The sequence below is a fragment of the Lutra lutra genome, chromosome 13, assembly GCF_902655055.1.
Source record: "Lutra lutra chromosome 13, mLutLut1.2, whole genome shotgun sequence".
NCBI classification, from domain to species: domain Eukaryota; kingdom Metazoa; phylum Chordata; class Mammalia; order Carnivora; family Mustelidae; genus Lutra; species Lutra lutra.
Window position 1 is genome coordinate 19,129,782 of NC_062290.1, and position 19,357 is coordinate 19,149,138.

The 19,357-nt window shown below is 39.2% G+C and overlaps 1 long non-coding RNA gene across 2 annotated transcripts in view; it reads right to left on the bottom strand.

Annotated features, from left to right (window-relative positions):
* LOC125083454 (uncharacterized) overlaps positions 1–19,357 on the bottom strand; it is a 78,643-nt gene that overhangs the window by 53,755 nt on the left and 5,531 nt on the right. For both annotated transcript variants that reach the window (XR_007122277.1, XR_007122278.1), the window contains exon 2: positions 13,538–13,669. This is a non-coding gene — a long non-coding RNA (uncharacterized LOC125083454). The remainder of the gene's footprint in view (positions 1–13,537; positions 13,670–19,357) is intronic.

The window sequence follows — 19,357 nt, forward strand, 5'->3', positions numbered from 1 at the left end:
AATGCCACTGGTTGAACTCCAGAGGATAGAAGAAATGCCTCAAAAGAAAAGTCAGTAATAAAAACTTTAAGCATGTGGCTACATTTTACTTAAGCCAGCCTGAAACCAATAGTATCTATATACCTAGTCACCTGCTTCATCTGTGTCCTAAAGAATGATGAACCCCAAACAAACCCATAGCCAGATCCCAAGGCCACCTTCTCATTACAGAGGGTTATCCTAGCATAGAAGACTCAGATGTCTCAGTAAGGCAATGGACACTGGGTGGAGTTCCAGTAATCAAATGCTGTGTAACAAACCATCGTAAAACTTAATGGATTAATTAACAAACAACAAAAACAACAACAAAAACTTAAGGGATTAAAATACCAACTACATTTATTTCATTTATGAATCTGCGATTTTCACAGGGATCAGTAGAGCAAATTCATCGGTATCAAGTAGCACCCCTCAAAGGTTGGAATTAGACTCATCTGATGGTCTTTTCAGGTACATGACTGGTGATTCTATGATTAGAACCTTAGCTGGGGCTGTCAGCCACAACACTCAAATGCGGCCTCTTCTTGCGTCTGGGGCTTCCTCACAAAATGGTGGCTAGGTTCCAAAGGTGAGTATCCATAGAGAGAAAGATCCAGACAGAAGCTGGATTACTTCTTATGACTTAAACTTATAAGTCACTTAACCTCACTCTTGTGGATTGAACTGTGTCTCTTTAAAAGACATGTTCAAGTTGTAACCCCCACTACCTGTTTATGTAACCTTATTTAAAAATTGGGCCTTAGGGGGCCTGGGTGGCTTTGCTGACTAAGCATCCAACTCTTGATTCAGCTCAGGTCTTGATCTCGGGGCTATGAATTCAAGCCTCACACTGGGCTCTATGTTGGGTGTAGCACCTAATTAAAAAAAGCAGGGAAGGGTCTTAACTAAATTATGATGGGGCTATATTGGATTAGGGTGGGCCCTAATCCAATGACTGCCATCCTTAAAAGAAGAGGGAAATTTGGACATGGAACACACACACAAGGAAGAATGCCATGTGACAATGGAAGCAGAGATTGGAATGATGGATCTGCAAACCAAGGATGGCAAGGTTTTCTGGCAATTGACAGAAGCTAGGAAAGAGGCTTGGAACAGACTTCTCCTCAGAGTTCTCCAAAAGGAATCAATCTTGATGATGCCTTGGTTTCATAATTCTACCGTTGAGAAATTTAAGAGAATATATTCCTGTTGTTTAATTCACACAGATACTTTGTTATCTATTATCTGCCCTAAGAAGGGAACACACTCCTGTCTGCTGCATTCTATTCATCGATACAGCCAGAAGTCCGACCCAACTTTAAGGGAAAGATAGACTCCAACTTTTGATAGAGGCTAGCAAAGCTCTGGAAGGGAATGTGGGACTTGAAATACTGCTGTGGTCGTTTTTTGAGAAATACAATCTGCTATAATTAGAAAACCCTAATCTATAGGACTTGAATATCTTTGGACAGTTGCTTTGCTGAACTCTATATCCTTGGGTATATAAAGTTTTCAGTATGTTCTTCAATGGATGTTATAAAGATACTGGAATTAGAATTTCCTTCTTACCAGATTATGTGCTAGGGTTAGTTTCAGAAGGGGGGTTTTATTCTGGGAATACACACACACACACACACACAGATATTTGCACACCTATATATAAACATACATGTATTTTTTAAGACAACAAGAACAGAAAATATTTTCTGCTTTCATTTATTCCCAGAAAGAGAGCTTTGAATGGACTTCAGTATATGCTTTGACATAAAACGAGTAACAATCTAGAACATTCATCCACGTGCCCATGCTAATTTAAAGAATTTTGCTAGAGCTAGCCTCTGCGAATGTTCCACACTCTTCATTCCCCAGGGTCAGACAATTCATGCACTGTGGCTGCCCAGACAGGAGATGTGGGGTGTGAGATATGGTGGTATATACCTCCCTTGTGCATAATGCCAGGACACCTGCTAAGGAACCACTCTTTGTGCTTTCTGTCCAACTCTGAACAAAATGAATGATGGCCCCTAGTTACACCAAATGTGAGCCCTGGGAGTGTCCACAGAGCAGTTGAAAATTACTCCTGGTGTGAGTGCCCTTATCTCTCTGTCAATGAGCTTTCCTGCCTTTATATTTTCCCACACAGGTGAGAGTTAGAGAAGGGGAGGGAAACAGTGCTGAAGCAGAGCAAGACTAAGGCATCTCCCCTAGATAATTTCCCCTCTCCATTTGGGACTCTCTCATACTAGCCCTCTTAGCATAGAAACCTGTCTGATTGTCTCATCAACTATGTATATACAGAGATACCCAAAGAAAAAGGATTCCAGGAATGACTTTCTATGTAACAAAGACCAGTCTCTGAGCTCTTTCCAAGCACAAACTCTCCTTTGGTGAGAAGTTCCTGAGCCCCAAGTACATGAAAGAGATCACTGGCATTAGTGGCTCATCTCCCCAATCTTTTAGTTCTGCCTTTTCTACTTAATGGATACACTGAAAATCTTGGCACTTCAAGTTGGAAAACTCAAACACAATGATAGTGTGCAGTATTATTCAATAGACTATTAAATAAATTTCTCAGACTCTAGGCTTTACTTGTTCTCTAAGTCTGTCCCATGGGACAGGAGCTAAAGGTTGTTTTTTTAGGACTAGAATCCAGAACCTAGGGCAGGTGAAGAGCCTGGGGGAGCCAGGGGAGCCATACTGCCCCTGAATTTTTAACTCCTCTAGGAGTAAAGGACAATATTGGTAGAAAGCGTGGCTCCAGTGGCTTATTTCATTATACAGTCATGGGGGAACCTCCGCATCTCCTTTGCCTTTTTCTTTGTGGTCTCACCCTCTTTGGAGTCTTTGAGAGGTATTTTTCCACTCAGCCCTTGAAGAAGGCTGTGTCCCATGTGACCTAAGATTAATGTAAAGAAGTCTACTTTAGAAGAACACTCTGAGGGACTCAGGGAAAGGGACTATGATCCATGCATCTTACCGTCAAATGTTCAGGAGACAGATTAATACAGAGACAGAGTAATGGGAGGACATTTTTAAAAACATAGGAATTCATACAACTTTTTAAAAGTTTGCAATTATTTCCAAACATATTGCCTTAATGCCCACAAAGTACCAGATGACTTATATTAGAGATGCCAAATAAGAAATAATGGGGAATGAGGGAGGCTAAAAACAAGGCATTGGTGATAGCTCTGACTAGTTAGATCCCCTCCCCTTCCTTGGTTTCTGCCCATCACTGAACAACTGAATTTGTTTCCTTCTACCTCCTCCCCATTCTTGCACCCTGCTTCAAGGAGAGTGTAGGGTTGGTGATTAATCACTGGAGAAGTGGAACTGAACAGCCTCTGAGCTCAGAGATCCAAGTAAAGCAGAGTGTGGGGGTGAGGTGTAGGGACTGCCTGAAAGCGCCTTCAGAATGGGATTTCCCCTCTTACCACATACCTCAAGCACCCACCATTGCTTCGAACCTTCCAGACGTCAGTTACAGAAACCAAGGCAGGAGATCAGTGGGCCTTGCTTATGAAAATTTTAAATTCCAGAGCAAAGCCCTCCAGGTACATATATTTGAGTGTCCAAATCCAAAAACAAGCTTTCCCCACAACTCACTCTGGAGTCAAAAACACATATGTGCATGGAGTCTCCCCATATACTTAAGGTCTTATTTCTAAAGATAGGCAGAAATCCAAAGTTCACTGTGCACTTAAGAAAAACCTAAATCATATCCTGGTGGATATGTCACCATTAAAATAAGAGGGAAAAACAAAAGAAAGGATAATTTAGCATACAGGAAATGGGGTCCCCAAATAAGAGTTCATGGAATGGAATACCCTGGGTGGCAACTGTGTAGCAGGTTCAAAAAACAAGTAGTCTATACTGAATAAGAGGATGGAGGACTCTCTTCTCGGGAATAAAGGCAATGATTACTTGATGGTCTTGAGCACAATGCAAATGGGCATGAAATTTAGGATACACAGGGAATGTGGTGAATTAAAAACAATATTTAAATTTAAAATATATTCCCTGCATGAAGAATGAAATATTTTCCCAGAAAATATTAACACAGTTAGAGTATACTACTGGAGACAATAGTCAACAATATTTATCAGATCACATGTATTCATGTAAAGAATGTAATTTACTGAATATTATAAATGTTAAACATGTTTGTAATATACAACAAGGCCTAGGCCTTACTTACTTCTGTACTCCAGCCAAGGGTGCCTTCATGAGCAGTCCCCCAGGGTCCCACACTTAGAAGAACTCCTATCTTGGTTTAATATTCTACTCTCATCTGTCTCGAAATTCTTTATTGTATCTTTCAGGTTGTGTTTTCTTTTTTCTTTTTTGGATTTTATTTATTTGACAGAGAGAGAGACAGCGAGAGCAGCAACACAAGCAAGCGGAGTGGGAGAAGGAAAAGCAGGCTTCCTGCAGAGCAGGGAGCCTGATGTGGGTCTCAATTTGAGGACCCTGGGATCATGGCCCAGGCTGAAGGCAGACATCAACCACTGAGCCACCCAGGCACCCCTCAGCTTGTGTTTCCTAAGTGAAGTCTATGGGACGAGGGCACATGCCTGTAAGGAGAGGAGCCCGTGCAGTTGCATGCCTACTGTTCTTGGTGCCCCATTCACACACAGCAGTTGCTATGCTCCACGTGCACAGCATTCAGATGGACCAGCAGCGGGGCCAGACACAACCCTGTGTTACCTAAATGTCTGAGTGAACAGAAGGACTGACAGCCCCTGGAGGCTGTGATTTTACATTCTCATCATAATCCTTCAGACACAGGGAAGGTAATGGAGTTCTGAGAAACATGAAAGATCAAGGAACCAATCATAACCTTCCTTACTCATTCATTGCCCTATATTAGCCAATTGCTTACCCTGGAAATGATAACATAGAAGGAAAGAGAGGGCAACCAGGGGTTCTTTTTCCCTTTCAGTCCTTAGTCACACAACACTGAGCAGAAGGTAGGAATCAGGGGAGAAAGTCTACATGTTGGAAAGTAAAATTAAAACAATTGAATTAGTTTTGTGCAGCATTTCCACAGCATAGATAAGAAAGAAATACATATGCATATACAATCTATGAAGGATAAATTGTGTAATTTGTAATTCTGCACTTAAGTGAAAAGCTCTTATATATGCACGTAAAATTCACATTGCACCAGAATAAAGGTGAGTGAAAAAAAATTCATGCTGATTGTGCCAAATTTTAATTTTTCTTTACTTCAAACAATAGTCAGTAGGAAGTAAAAAATATCCTAACAAGTTGAAAGAGAGAGACTCTGGAAAAAAAGGAAAAGCTTTTATGTTTTAGTATGGCTACAACCACTTTTTTCCTGCTTTTCAAACAAAGGACCCCACAATCTCATTTTGCCCTGGGCCCTGTCAGTTATGGAGTTGTGGCTGGACACATTTTCCGATTAATTTAAAGCTATGGAGGGTGACAGGTTTGAGGTGAGGAGGTCATACACCTCATCCGCTAATAGGCACCATCTGTTTTTATGGTTTTTAATTACACAAGTGACTGAGATTGAGTCCCCAGAAGCAGACTCAGAGGGGGAACTGTTCTAAGACAATCCAGGGAAGCTTGAACTGGAAGGAGGCCAGAAAGAAAGTGCAGTTTCAAGTAAAGTCTCTTGAAGCCAGTGAAGTCATTTAGGGTGCATCACTGGGGAGCTGTACGGAATCAAAATGCACCCTTTGAGTTGCCCAATCAAGGGCTAGGCTGCAGGAGTCCGTTTACTCCTTCTGTCAGTTATTTGTTAAAAGCTGGATGGGGACAGGTACGTGAATGACCAGCCACATCTGGCTCCCCAGAGCCAGCTATTGCTGGCTATTTCTGGTAGCCTGAAGTCACCCTAGCAACAAAGAGACACAGGCGCTGACTGCTGGAGGGCCAAGCACCTTACATGCCAGAAAACATAAAACATTAAATACATTCTAATAAAACTGCTTGGATCATCAGAAATGTGGTAAACAAAAAACGCTCCTCCAGAGAAGGATTACCCTGATAACAACGTGATGTGTGTTCTTCCAGGTCATTTTCTGTGCTCTAACATTCAGTCCACAAATACTTATAAGTGCCTGCTGTGTGTCCACTAGACACTGCAGATGTATAAGACAGACTTGGTCTCTGCTCTCACCTATCTTACCTACTAGTGGGCATGGTATTTGTCTGACTGTATTGTTTCTCACCTGTTTCACTTTACGATGTATCACGGATACCTTGCTACATCAACTTACGCAAATTTGCTAAATATTTTATTGGCCACATAGAATTCCATAAAATGGATATGGGCATAATTCATTTAACCACTTCCCTATTGATTAAGCAGCGAATCCTAAAGGAAAACACCTGAGAAGAAAATAGAGCAAATACCTTCTTCAGATCTGCGTGTTGGTATATTCTGAGGCTGACTGGGAGAGGATCGCTATTGTAGGTAATGATGTGTGGGGATAAGTAGAGCAATCTACCTTAAGTTAAATCTAAGAGAATATTTCAGGAATATTCTTCCCTGGTAAGAATGAGCAGAGGTCTGGAAGTCAAGCCAACCTGACCATGAAGGCCATGGTAATATGAGGAAATTGTACAGATGTTGCCATTATAATTATGAAGGATGCCTGGGTGGCTCAGTCAGTTAAATGTCTGACTCTTGATTTCAGATAAGGTTGTGCTCTCAGGGTCTTGGGGTCAAGCCCTGTCTTGGGCTCCAAGCTCAGTATAGAGTCAGCTTGAGGTTCTCTCTCTCTCTCAAATAAATAAATAAAATCTTAGGTTAAAAAGAAAGAAAGAAGCCATTATAAGTCTTTGGAGGAATTCAAGTCCTTTTATAATAGGTATATATTGTATGACTTCCAGTTATTAGTTTGCCATGCAATCCTCTGATGCATACTAATAATACGGATGGGGAAAATAAAGACCAAGGTCACGTGACCAGCGAATGGTGAAACCTGGATACAAACTTTAGTCTAACTCCTCAACCTATATATATTTTTTCACAATATTTATTTATTTATAATTTTTTAAATTTATTTTCAGCGTAACAGTATTCATTGTTTTTGCACCACACCCAGTGCTCCATGCAATCCGTGCCCTATCCAAACCTATATTTTTTCCAAAAACAAGGCTGCATGCACTTTTGCTAAATTGTCAGCTTTTAAGTGGTAGACTATAAATTGGGTTTTTATTTCACTGCCTGGTTCAGGAGAGTGGGGGAGATCATAGTTAGGGACAATGGAAGTTATTTATCAGCAGAATGAGCCTGTAGGGTAGAAAGCTAACTATTTTTATGTAAATGTTAAACTAGAAATGTAACATACATTCAGAAGAAGTGCACAAATCAGAAGCATCAAGGAGTCTTTATAAAGAACACCTGTGGGAGATGGAGAGGCAAGATGGCAGAGGAGTAGCAGACTGAAATGACATCAGGTCGCAGGAGTTCAGCTAAATAGGTATCAAACCATTCCAAACACCTACAAACTCAACAGGAGATAGAAGAGAAGAAGAGCAGCAATTTTAGAAATGGAAAATCAACCACTTTATGAAAGGTAGAACGTGCAGAGAAGTGAATCTGAAGCGACAGGAAGATAGACTGTGGGGGGAGGGTCCGGGTCCTAGCAAGTGGTGGAGCAGTAGAGCACAAAATCAGAACTTTTAGAAGTCGGCTCCACTGCGGGATATTGCTCCAGAGGCTAAGTGGGAGTGGAGCCCTCACAGGGACAGTGTGGTCTCAGTGCCCACGGGGTAACTGAAAGATCAGGGTTATCTGAGTGTGGCAGAGCTCCCAGATATTGGAGCAGGGAAGCCAGCAACAGAGACAGAGCTGAGGAGGGGGCTCTCAGCTTGGGGTTACCTTAAACGATGATCCAGGGCACAGTTTGGCCACTGCTCTTTCAGCAGGGACTCCACAAGTGGCAGATGCAAGGAGACTCACCTTCCTCCTCTGGAGGCAGGAATCTCGTTCATTTATTCTTATCTGGATAGAATGACAAGGTGGAAAAACTCACCACAAAAAAAAGAAAAAGAGGAAGTACCAACAGCTAGGGACCTAATCAATACAGACATTGGTAATATATCAGATCTAGAGTTCAGAATGACGATTCTTAAGATGCTAGCTGAGCTCGAAAAAGGAATGGGAGATATTAGAGAACCACTTTCTGGAGAAATAAAATCCGATTCTGGAGAAATAAAAGAACTAAAATCTAACTTGAGACAATATAGTAACAGTCACTCTACAGGCAATACAATGGCACTAAATTCATATCTTTTAATGGTTACCCTGAATGTAAATGGGATAAATGCCCAAATCAAAAGACACAGGGTATCAGAATGGATAAAAAAACAAGACCCATCGGGGCGCCTGGGTGGCTCAGTGGGTTAAAGCCTCTGCCTTCAGCTCAGGTCATGATCTCAGGGTCCTGGGATCAAGTCCCGCATTGGGCTCTCTACTCGGCAGGGATCCTGCTTCCCTCTCTCTCTCTGCCTGCCTCTCCATCTACTTGTGATCTCTCTGTCAAATAAATAAATAAAATCTTTAAAAAAAAAAAAAGAAAGGAAGGGAGCCTGGGTGGCTCAGTGGGTTAAGCTCCTGCCTTCAGCTCAGGTCATGATCTCAGGGTCCTGGGATCAAGTCCCGCATCGGGCTCTCTGCTTGGCAGGGATCCTGCTTCTCTCTCTCTCTCTCTCTCTCTCTCTCTCTCTGCCTGCCTCTCCATCTACTTGTGATCTCTCTGTCAAATAAATAAATAAAATCTTTAAAAAAAAAAAGGAAAAAAATTATTAAAAAAAACAAAACAACAACTACAAAAAACCAAGACCCATCAATATGCTGTCTACAAGAAACTCATTGTAGACCCAAAGACACCTCCAGATTTAAAGTGAGGGAATGGAAAACAATTTGCCATACTAATGGACATCAAAAGAAAGCTGGGGTGGCAATCCTCATATCAGATAAAGGTCTCAAGTACACAACCTAACCCTACACCTAAAAGAGCTGGAGAAAGAACAGCAAAGAAAGCCTAAACCCAACAGGAGAAGAGAAATAATAAAGATCAGAACAGAAACCAATGAAATAGAAACCAAAAGAACACTAGAACAAATCAACAAAACTAGGAGCTGGTTCTTTGAAAGAATTAACAAGATTTATAAACCACTGGCCAGACTTATCAAAAAGAAAAAGGACCCAAATAAATAAATAAAATCATGAAGGATGGGGGAGAGATCACAACCTACACCAAAGAAATACAAACAATTATAAGAACATATTATGAGCAACTACATGCCAGCAAATTTGACAATCTGGAAGAAATGGATGCATTCCTAGAGACATATAAACTACCAAATTGGACAGCCATATGCAGAAAAATGAAATTGGACCACTTCCTTACACCACACACGAAAGAGACCAAGATGGATGAAGGATCTCAATGTGAGAAAGGACTCCAACAAAATCCTTGAGGCGAACACAGGCAGCAACCTCTTCGACCTCAGCCGCAGCAACTTCTTCATAGAAACATCGCCAAAGGCAAGGGAAGCAAGGACAAAAATGAACTATTGGGACTTCATCAACATCAAAAGCTTCTGCACAGCAAAGGAAACAGTGAACAAAACCAAAAGACAACGGACAGAATGGGAGAAGATATTTGCAAACAACATATCAGATAAAGGGCTAGTATCCAAAATCTATAAAGAACTTAGCAAACTCAACACCCAAAGAACAAATAATCCAATCAAGAAATGGGCAGAGGACATGAACAGACATTTCTGCAAAGGAGACATCCAGATGGCCAACAGACACATGAAACAGTGCTCCACATCACTCGCCATCAGGGAAATACAAATCAAAACCACAATGAGATACCACCTCACACCAGTCAGAATGGCTAAAATGAACAAGTCAGGAAATGACAGATGCTGGCGAGGATGCAGAGAAAGGGGAACCCTCCTACACTGTTGGTGGGAATGCAAGCTGGTGCAACCACTCTGGAAAACAGCATGGAGGTTCCTCAAAATGTTGAAAATAGAGCTACCCTACGACCCAGCAATTGCACTACTGGGTATCTACCCCTAGATGCCCATCAGCAGATGAATGGATAAAGAAGTGTGTGTGTATACACACACACACACACACACACACACTGGAATACTATGCAGCCATCAAAAGATGAACTCTTGGGGCGTCTGGGTGGCTCAGTGGGTTAAGCCGCTGCCTTCGGCTCAGGTCATGATCTCAGGGTCCTGGGATCGAGCCCCACATCGGGCTCTCTGCTCAGCAGGGAGCCTGCTTCCTCTCTCTCTCTGCCTGCCTCTCTGCCTGCTTGTGATCTCTCTCTGTCAAATAAATAAATAAAATCTTTAAAAAAAAAAAAAGATGATCTCTTGCCATTTGCAATGATGTGGATGGAACTAGAGGGTATTATGCTGAGGGAAATAAGTCAATCAGAGAAAGAAATTATCATATGATCTCCCTGATATGAGGAATTTGAGAGTGGGGGGTTTGGGGGTTAGGGAAGGAAAGAGTGAAACAAGATGGGATCAGGAGGGAGACAAACCATAAGAGACTCTTAATCTTATAAAACAAACTGAAGGTTGCTGGGGGGATGGGGGGATGGAGAGAGTGGTTGGGTTATGGATATTGGGGAGGGTATGTGCTATCGTGAGTAGTGTGAAATGTGTAAGCCTGATGATCCACAGACCTGTACCCCTGGGGCTAATCATACATTATATGTTAATAAAAATAAATAATAATAAAAAAAGAACATCTGTGGAACCAGTGCTTTGCATTCTTACATTACCAGCAACCCGAAGCCTCATCAGGATTCACAATTCTGATTCCTGTTATCATGGATTTTTTTCACCTGCTTCAGAACTCCAAAAATGGAATCACATCAGGTGGTAGGCAGCTTCAAAATGAGTTTCGGGGCGCCTGGATGGCTCAGTGGGTTAAAGCCTCTGCCTTCGGCTCAGGTCATGATCCCAGAGTCCTGATCGAGCCCCGCATCAGCTCTCTGCCCGCATCGGCTCTCTGCTCTGCAGGGAGCCTGCTTCCTCCCCTCTCCCTCTGCCTGCCTCTCTGCCTACTTGTGATCTCTGTCTGTCAAATAAATAAATAAAATCTTTAAAAAAAATGAGTTTCAATGACTTCTGCATCCTGGTATTGATGTCCTCATGTCATCCCTTCCACTTGAATATACGCTGGAAGGCATGACTTACTTATAACAACAGAATGTTGCAAAAGTGAGAGATGGGACTTCCAAGATTAGGGGACAAATCTCCTACCTTGTTCCCCCTCTTCCTCCCTCTGATAGAAGACAGCTGCCATGTCATGAACCGCACCATCAGAGACCCCACGGCAAGGAGGTCACAGCCCCCAGCCAGTGGACAGCTGAGGCCTCAAGTCCAATCACTTATAAAGAAGGAATCCCATCCAGAGCCAAATAAGTACACTTGGAGGCAGATCCTCCCTCAGTTCAGTGTTCAAACGAGATGACAGCTCCCACTGACAACCTAAATTACAGCACTGAGGCAGAGGCACTGGCTAAGCCAAACCTGGGATCCCGAGCCACAGAATCTGAAATAAATAAATGAATGTTTTAAGCAGCTAAATATCATGATAATTTGTTATGGAGCAACAGATAACTAATATATGGTATGTACTCATTTGCATCTGGCTTCTTCCACTCAACATGAAATTTGCGATTCAGCTATATTTTTGCTTGGAGCAAGAGTTCATTCACTATCATTGTATTCTATTGCCTGAAGTTATAATTTATTTATTCTGCTCTTGATAGAGCAGAATTTGGGTTATTTCTAGTTTGAGGCTATATAAATAGTGCTTCTTTGAACACTCTTCTGCAGGCCTCTTGGGGCATATATATACACACATGTGTTGAGTATATACTAGGTGTACACTTGCCAGGTCCTAGGCTACACATACCTTCACTTTCCACACTACTGATTTACTCTCCCACCAGTAGTGCGTGGGAGTTCTGGCAGCTCCACATTTTCATCAGCTCTTTTCATCTTGGCCATTATAGTGCACATATAGTGGTATCCCATTGTGGTTTTCATTTTCCTGATTAATTAATTTGTGTTTTAAATGTTTAACTAAATTTCTTTTCTTTTCCCTTATTAAGATGAGTACCTTGTCATGTTTTTTTTTGAGTGATTTTGGATATTCTATTCTGTGAAGTGCCTGTTCAAGCTTTGCTTATTTTTCTGTTGGGTTGTCTGTCTTTTTCCTGGAATCAAGTACTTTTTTGGGCACCAAATTTTTGTCAGAAATAAATATTGAAAAGACCTTCTATTACTCTTTGGTTTACTTTTTCACTCTTCAATGATCATTTTGCTGATCACTTAGATCAACAATCCATCTGGAACTGACTTTTGTATATGGCGTGACATAAGGATCAATATTAATTTTTTCCATTTTTTACATATAAGCATTTATTGAAAAAAATTCCTTTATCTATTGTATTCTTACCATTGTCATAAACAAACTGACTTCATGTATTTGGGTAGGGGTCAAACCTGTTGTTCTATTCCATAGCTCTATTTCTATTCTTTTGTCTGTACCACATTGTTCTAATTATCATAGCTTAATCAATCATGTCATCTGATATATAGTCCTCCAACTGTGTACTTTTTCATGTCTTACTATGACTGCCCTTAAGAATCTCCATATAAATTTTATTTTTTTTTATTTATTTTTTTTTAAAGATTTTATTTATTTATTTGACAGAGAGAGATCACAAGAAGGCAGAGAGGCAGGCAGAGAGAGAGGAAGGGAAGCAGGCTCCCTGCTGAGCGGAGAGCCTGACGCGGGGCTCGATCTCAGGACCCTGAGATCATGACCTGAGCTGAAGGCAGCGGCTTAACCCACTGAGCCACCCAGGCACCCCAAGAATCTCCATATAAATTTTAGATTCAACTTGTCAATTTACGGACAGACAGACATATACAGACAGACAGACACACACACACACACACGAGAGATACTGACTCTTACTGCATTGAATCCGTAAAGTTTGGAGATTATTGATTTACAATATTGAATCATGCAATCAATGACCAATGACATCCATTTATTTAAGTCTGATTACCTCAAAAAGTTTAAGTTTTCTGTATCGAGTTTTCATAATGTTTTTGTTATATTTATTCCTAGGTGTTTGATTTTTTAAAACATTTTTGTTATAAAATATGTTATAGAGTCAGGAAACCACAAAAGGCAAATATATAGCTTAATGATATTAGAAGACAAATACTCCTGTAATCATCATACAATTAAAGAAACAGAACTTTGCCTGAAGCCCCTCCTGGTGTCCTGATCCAATTACAATTTTCTTCTTCCAAAAAGTAATCATTTTCTTCACTTTTATAATTGACTCATCCTTAAATTTCTTATAAATTTATCATCCAAGTTTGTAACCCGAGACAGCATGGTTTAGTTTTGCTGTTTTAAATAATGACTTTTTCTCTTTTACTCTATAAGTCACCTTTCCATCCTTTTACTGACCTTCAATGAATCTGTTGAAGAATACATTGACCTGTAGAGTTTGACCTTGACTGTAGAGTTCCCCACCATATGGATTTTGCTGAGTACATGTTCATGGTGCAGCTAAATATGTTCCTCTGTCCTCTGTATTTCCTGGAAAATAAGAAACTGGTCAATCCTTTCAGGAAGACTACAGACTGTGGTGTATTATTTGTCAGGAAGCAGATAATGTCTGGTTTTGCTCTCTATGTGATGTCAGTAGCCATTGATACTCAGTGAATACACAAATCTTTTGTTCAATCACTAGAACTCACAGTTCTTCTAAGTTAATCTTGCATTTCCAAATTCTACCAGGTCCCAGCATAAATTCATCATGGATTGCAAAATTGAGATATTCTAATTTAATCACTTCTTTTCCACTTATTGGCAGGAATACTTTAATGAAGAGATCTACCCCCTCATCTACAATTTGGTTGCACAGTGATATAGTTCGCAACAGAAAGGCAGGATAAAAGCTTGGTTATTCTCTCACCCTACCCCATTCTACCTGTACCATTCTAAAAATCAGGTTTCATTATAATGAATTTTTCCCCAATGATCCTCATAAGGTGACCTTTTTCTCGTATCCATAGAAACCCATGGATTTAAACATAGTTGATGGATTTTAATTCATTGTAATTATTATACCTACTGAAGTTCAAACTGTTCTATTGTCCATGGAAAGCCTCCTCACATTTGGCTCCTGAGTCCTCTTGAAATGGCCCAGTGCTCTTTGATGACTTCCTTGTTATTTGGTATCACAAAACTTTCCAAGTACATTTCACACAAATGCACCACAGACCTTAAATCAGCCATTTCAAGATCATAAACTGAGCCCTATGGATCTTTGTTCCTACTGGGTTGGTCATTGGTTCTAGTCCTATTCAATAGACAGAGATAGCATGTATATGTGTGTGTGTGTGTGTGTGTGTGTGTGTGTGTGCTTGACACATATTTTCATATATAATTATATACAGAGTATATAGTTATATATAAATTTATAGATATAGACATAGACCTAAATACCTTTATCTATATAAATATGGTATAATATAGTATAATATATGGTATAAATATGGTATAATATAATATAATAAAAATGCCATGCCTGGGTGACTCAGTTGGTTAAGGGTCTGCCTTCAGCTCAGGTCATGATCTCAGGTTCCTGGAATCGAGCCCTGGGTCAAGCTCCCTGCTCAGTGTGGAGTCTGTTTGTCCTTCTCCCTCTGCTCTCCCCTACTTGTGTGCATGCATGCTCTCTCTTTCACTCAAATAAATAAAGACTTTAAAAATATATATATATAGCTAAAATGACTTATTAATTATAGACAGATAATTCTAACTCAGCACTGCAGTTTTTAATAAACATCCTCTATATTATCTCTGTATTCATTTCCTCCATCCTGAGAACCCAAGTTCTGTAGCTCACAGATGTTATAACTAGAATACTTCAGGGATGCCTGGGTTGCTCAGTCAGTTAAGCATTGAACTCTTGATTTTGGCTCAGGTCATGATCTCAGGGTTGTGAGACTGAACCCTGTACTGGGCTCACACTGAGTGCAGAGTCTGTCTCTTCCTCTGCTCTTCCTCCTGTGCATGCACATTTTCTCTTTCTTCCAAATAAATAAAATCTTTTTTTTTTTAAATAGAATACTCCATAATTCCTCATTTGTTCCATTCCATATTACTCACAGAACAGACTCAGAATTGCAATTTCAATATACAATGCTTGAAAACAGTTTTAACTTCATTTGGTGTTTGTTCATTGTTTCTCTGTCACTTACAGGACTAATACCTACATTGCCAGAGCTTACAGCCATTGCATATGATAGTCTTTCCTGTTTAACCCTCATTTACTTCTCATTCTACAAGCTGTACTACACTTAATGCTAATCAGTCATACTTATATTGATTATCTCTGGTCACTTAGGCTGTGTGATACTCTTTCTTTAATAGTTTCCTTCATAAGGGTTCATGGAATTCAGATAACCTGACCTCTTGCGTGTTGGTTAATAGTTGGTCCATGTCCTTTATAGTTAAAAGTTAGTTTTGTTAGGATTAAAATTCCAACCTCCCATTTTAGGTCTAAAATTTCTCTAGAATACAACTTGGTGTTGATCATTCTGACTTACTATTTCAGGTATGTAATATACTTGTTCAAAATGCAGTTTCTATTAGTGTTATTTTTACTATTACTATTATTATTTTAGAAAATTTCTTAAATTATACTGTTAGTATTTGTTCTGTTTCCTTGCTTTTATTCTTTAGGTGCTCCTATCATTTGTATATTTGATTTTTTTTGGCCTATATTCAGTATTTGTCACTTTCTCTTGAATCTTTTTCAACTGCTTTTTTTATTTTAAAATTTTAGAATATTCAGTAATTTATGGAATATTTTTCATCTATTTTTTATAAGGCATTATCTGTTGTGCTTATTCATTCTTGTGTTTCTCCTGATTGACTTTCTTTTTTTTTATTGACTTCTTTTTTACATGAATTATTTCCATTTGAGTTTATTCCTGAGATCTATTTTATGTTTGGACAGTAAGCTGAATACCAGAATAAAACCAATTCAGTTGGGATGTATTATAGTTTTACATACCATGGATACTATTTGTGCTTTTGTTTACAATTTTTGCATGCATGTTCAGAAGAGAAATTGGCCTGTGATTCCATTCTTGTAATATTCTTTTCAGCTTTGGTCTGAAGTTTATGATGGCCTCATTAAAAAAAAAAAAGATTTGAGTAGTGTATTCTGTTATTTCTGTTTCCTGGAAATTTTTTAAGATTCCTATTTCTTCCCTAAATATTTGGAAGAATTTACCAAGAAAGTCACTTATCCCTGGAAATTGTTTTCTGTAAATGTACTTAACTGGGGTTATTAGATACTCTTTTCTTTCTTGGGTTATTTTTAGGCTGCATTTTTTTTAAGAAATTGTAATCGTGGATGAATTTCCAAATTTCTAAGCATAAAATTTATCATAATTTTAACAGCTTTGGGATATAATTAACACTACATAATTTACCATCATTTCACCCATTAATGTAAGCAATTCAGTGCAATCCACAGAGTTGTACAACCATCACCAAAACCCAATTTTAGAAGATTTTTGTTCCCCCACATAAAAGTCAAGACACATCAGTAGTCTTTTGCCATTGTCTTCAACCCTTCAGCCCTAGGCAACCACTCATCTACTTTCTGTCTCTACAGATTTGCCTATTCCGGGCATTTATAATAAATGGAGTTATACAATATATGGTCTTTTGTGAGTGGTTTTTTTCACTTTGCATATTGCTTTCATGGTTCATCCATGTTGTAACATGTATCAATAATTCATTCCTTTTTATAGCTTGAAAATAGCTCATTGTATGAATATTACACATTTTTTATTGACATTTGGGTTATTTCCACTTTTTGACATTATTAATATGCTTCTATGAGCATTCACGTGAAAGTTTTTGTGTGGACCTAAGTTTCTACTTCTGCTAAGTATATATCTTGTAGCAGAAAGTGCAGGATCACAGAATAACTCTTATGCTCAACATTCTGAGAAACTGTCTGACCATTTTGTAAAATGACAGCAGTATTTACATTCCCACCTACAGTGTGTGTGGGTTTCAATCTCATCTTATGGCCTAGAACATGATCTACCATGGAGAGTGTTTCATATGTACTTGAGAAGATGATGAATCTAAGTCTTGTTGGGTTGAGTGTTTTACAGATCTTTGTTAGGTCTAGTTAATTTATGGTGTGGTTCAAGTCTTCTACCTCGGTGTTAATCTTCTGCCTACTTTATCTATCCATTACTGACTCGGAGGTATAGAAGTCTTCAACTAATCTTGTTGAATTCTCTATTTCTCCCTTCAATTCTTCATGTATTTTGCTATTTTCTTCTCAGATTTTGCTGTTCTCTTACAAGTTGCACATATTAACGATTTTTATGTCTTCTGATGGATTGACCTTTTTATTTTCTTTTCTTTTTTAAAGGTTTTATTTATTTGACAGAGAGAGACACAGCGAGAGAGGGAAGTCAGCAGGGGTAATGGTAGAGGGAGGAGGAGGCTTCCTGCTGAGCAAGGAGCCAGATGTGGGGCTCCATCCCAGAACCCTAGGATCGTGACCTAAGCCGAAGGTAGAGGCTTAACAACTGAGCCACCCAGGTACTCCAGTTTAGGCCCTTTTTGCATCATGAAATCTCCCTCTTATATCCAGCAACTCCTTTTCGTTGTTGTTTTAAGGTCTATTTTGTCCAGTATTTGTCTAGCCACTACAGCATTCTTCTGGTTGCTATTTGCATGATGTACATTTTTTCATCTTTTATTTTGAATGTATTTGTATCTCTAAATCTAAGGAGTACCTCCTGTCCACACATTTTTTTGGTTTTTTATCCAGTTTGATAATCCTGCCTTTTGATTGGATTGTTTCATTAATTCACATCTAATTTTATTGTTGATATGGTAGGATCTATGTCATTTTACCTTTTGTTTTCTACATGTCTCACGTTTGGAGGTTTTGTTGTTGTTGTTGCTCCTCTATTCTACTTTGTAGAATATATTTGTATATATTAAATGGATATTTTCTAGTGTAACATTTAACTCCATTTATTATTACCAATCTTTTTTTAGTTAATGGCTGTTCTAAAGCTTACAATCTATATCTTATCAGAATCTACTTCAGTTTAAACTAACTTCATTCCAGTCAGATATAGAAACTTTACTCCTCCCTCAACCCTTTTTGGTTTTATTACATTTATATATGTCACATATTCAACAATACATTGTTATAAGTATGACTGTAAATAATCTTACCCCTTTTAGGGGAGCTGAGAGAAGAAATAAGAGCAAATAAATATTAATGGAGTTTGTTAAGTCAGTCTGTTTATTTACCATTTCTGGTTCTCATTTCTTCCTATGGATTCAGGTTATGCTCTGGTGTCATTCTCACTCTAACACAGCTTTGTTCTCACTGCCTCCTTTGTCTGAATTGTCAGATATACTACAGTTCTATCTGTTATGTGCATAATCATCTAAATATAAATATAACATTTATGTACTTTTAAAATCAGTCAAGAAAGAAGAAATGTGAATTTATGTTGTCTTTTTAATCTGAATTCTTTGTCTTGTTTTGTCTTTGTGGGTTTGAGTCTGATACCATCTGAAGAACTTCCATTAGTATTTCTTGTGAAGTAGGTGTGCTAGCAATGGGTTGCTTCAGTTTCTGTTTGTTTATCTGTTAGGTACCACACTGATAATACGTGGTGGAATGGTGGGGAAAATTAAAACGAGATGTGCTATATTATGTATGTTTTACTTAAGTGGCTTTGGCAAACTCTAATGTGATAGAAATCACAAAAAGCTACCATTTCAGTTCCCCAGGAATGTTCCATTGACTGTCAATGTTAGTAAGGAAGATGTGAATCTCAAACCTTTCATTTGTGCTCATCTTATCATCACCAATTCTCCCAGCAATGTAATAACAATAGTTGAGTTTTGAGACAAGTTTTGGTCAGTGTAGTGTGAGCAGATTTGATGCCAGCTGAGGTCTTAAATGGGCTTAAGTGGGCTCACCTCTTGTGTTTCAGTGGCCACAGTAAGAAGAGTGTGCCCTGGAGGCAGCTAACCCACAGTTGGGCCCTGGAGTCAGGTATGTGGGACAGACCTCAAATGGATCCAACCATGGAGGAAAACCAGCCACCAGGAGGTCTGAAACAGTCACTACAGCTAGTCCATAGATCAAAAACCCCCAAATTCTTGCTGATGTCACTAAAGTTTTAGGATGATTTGTTCCACATTATTACAGCT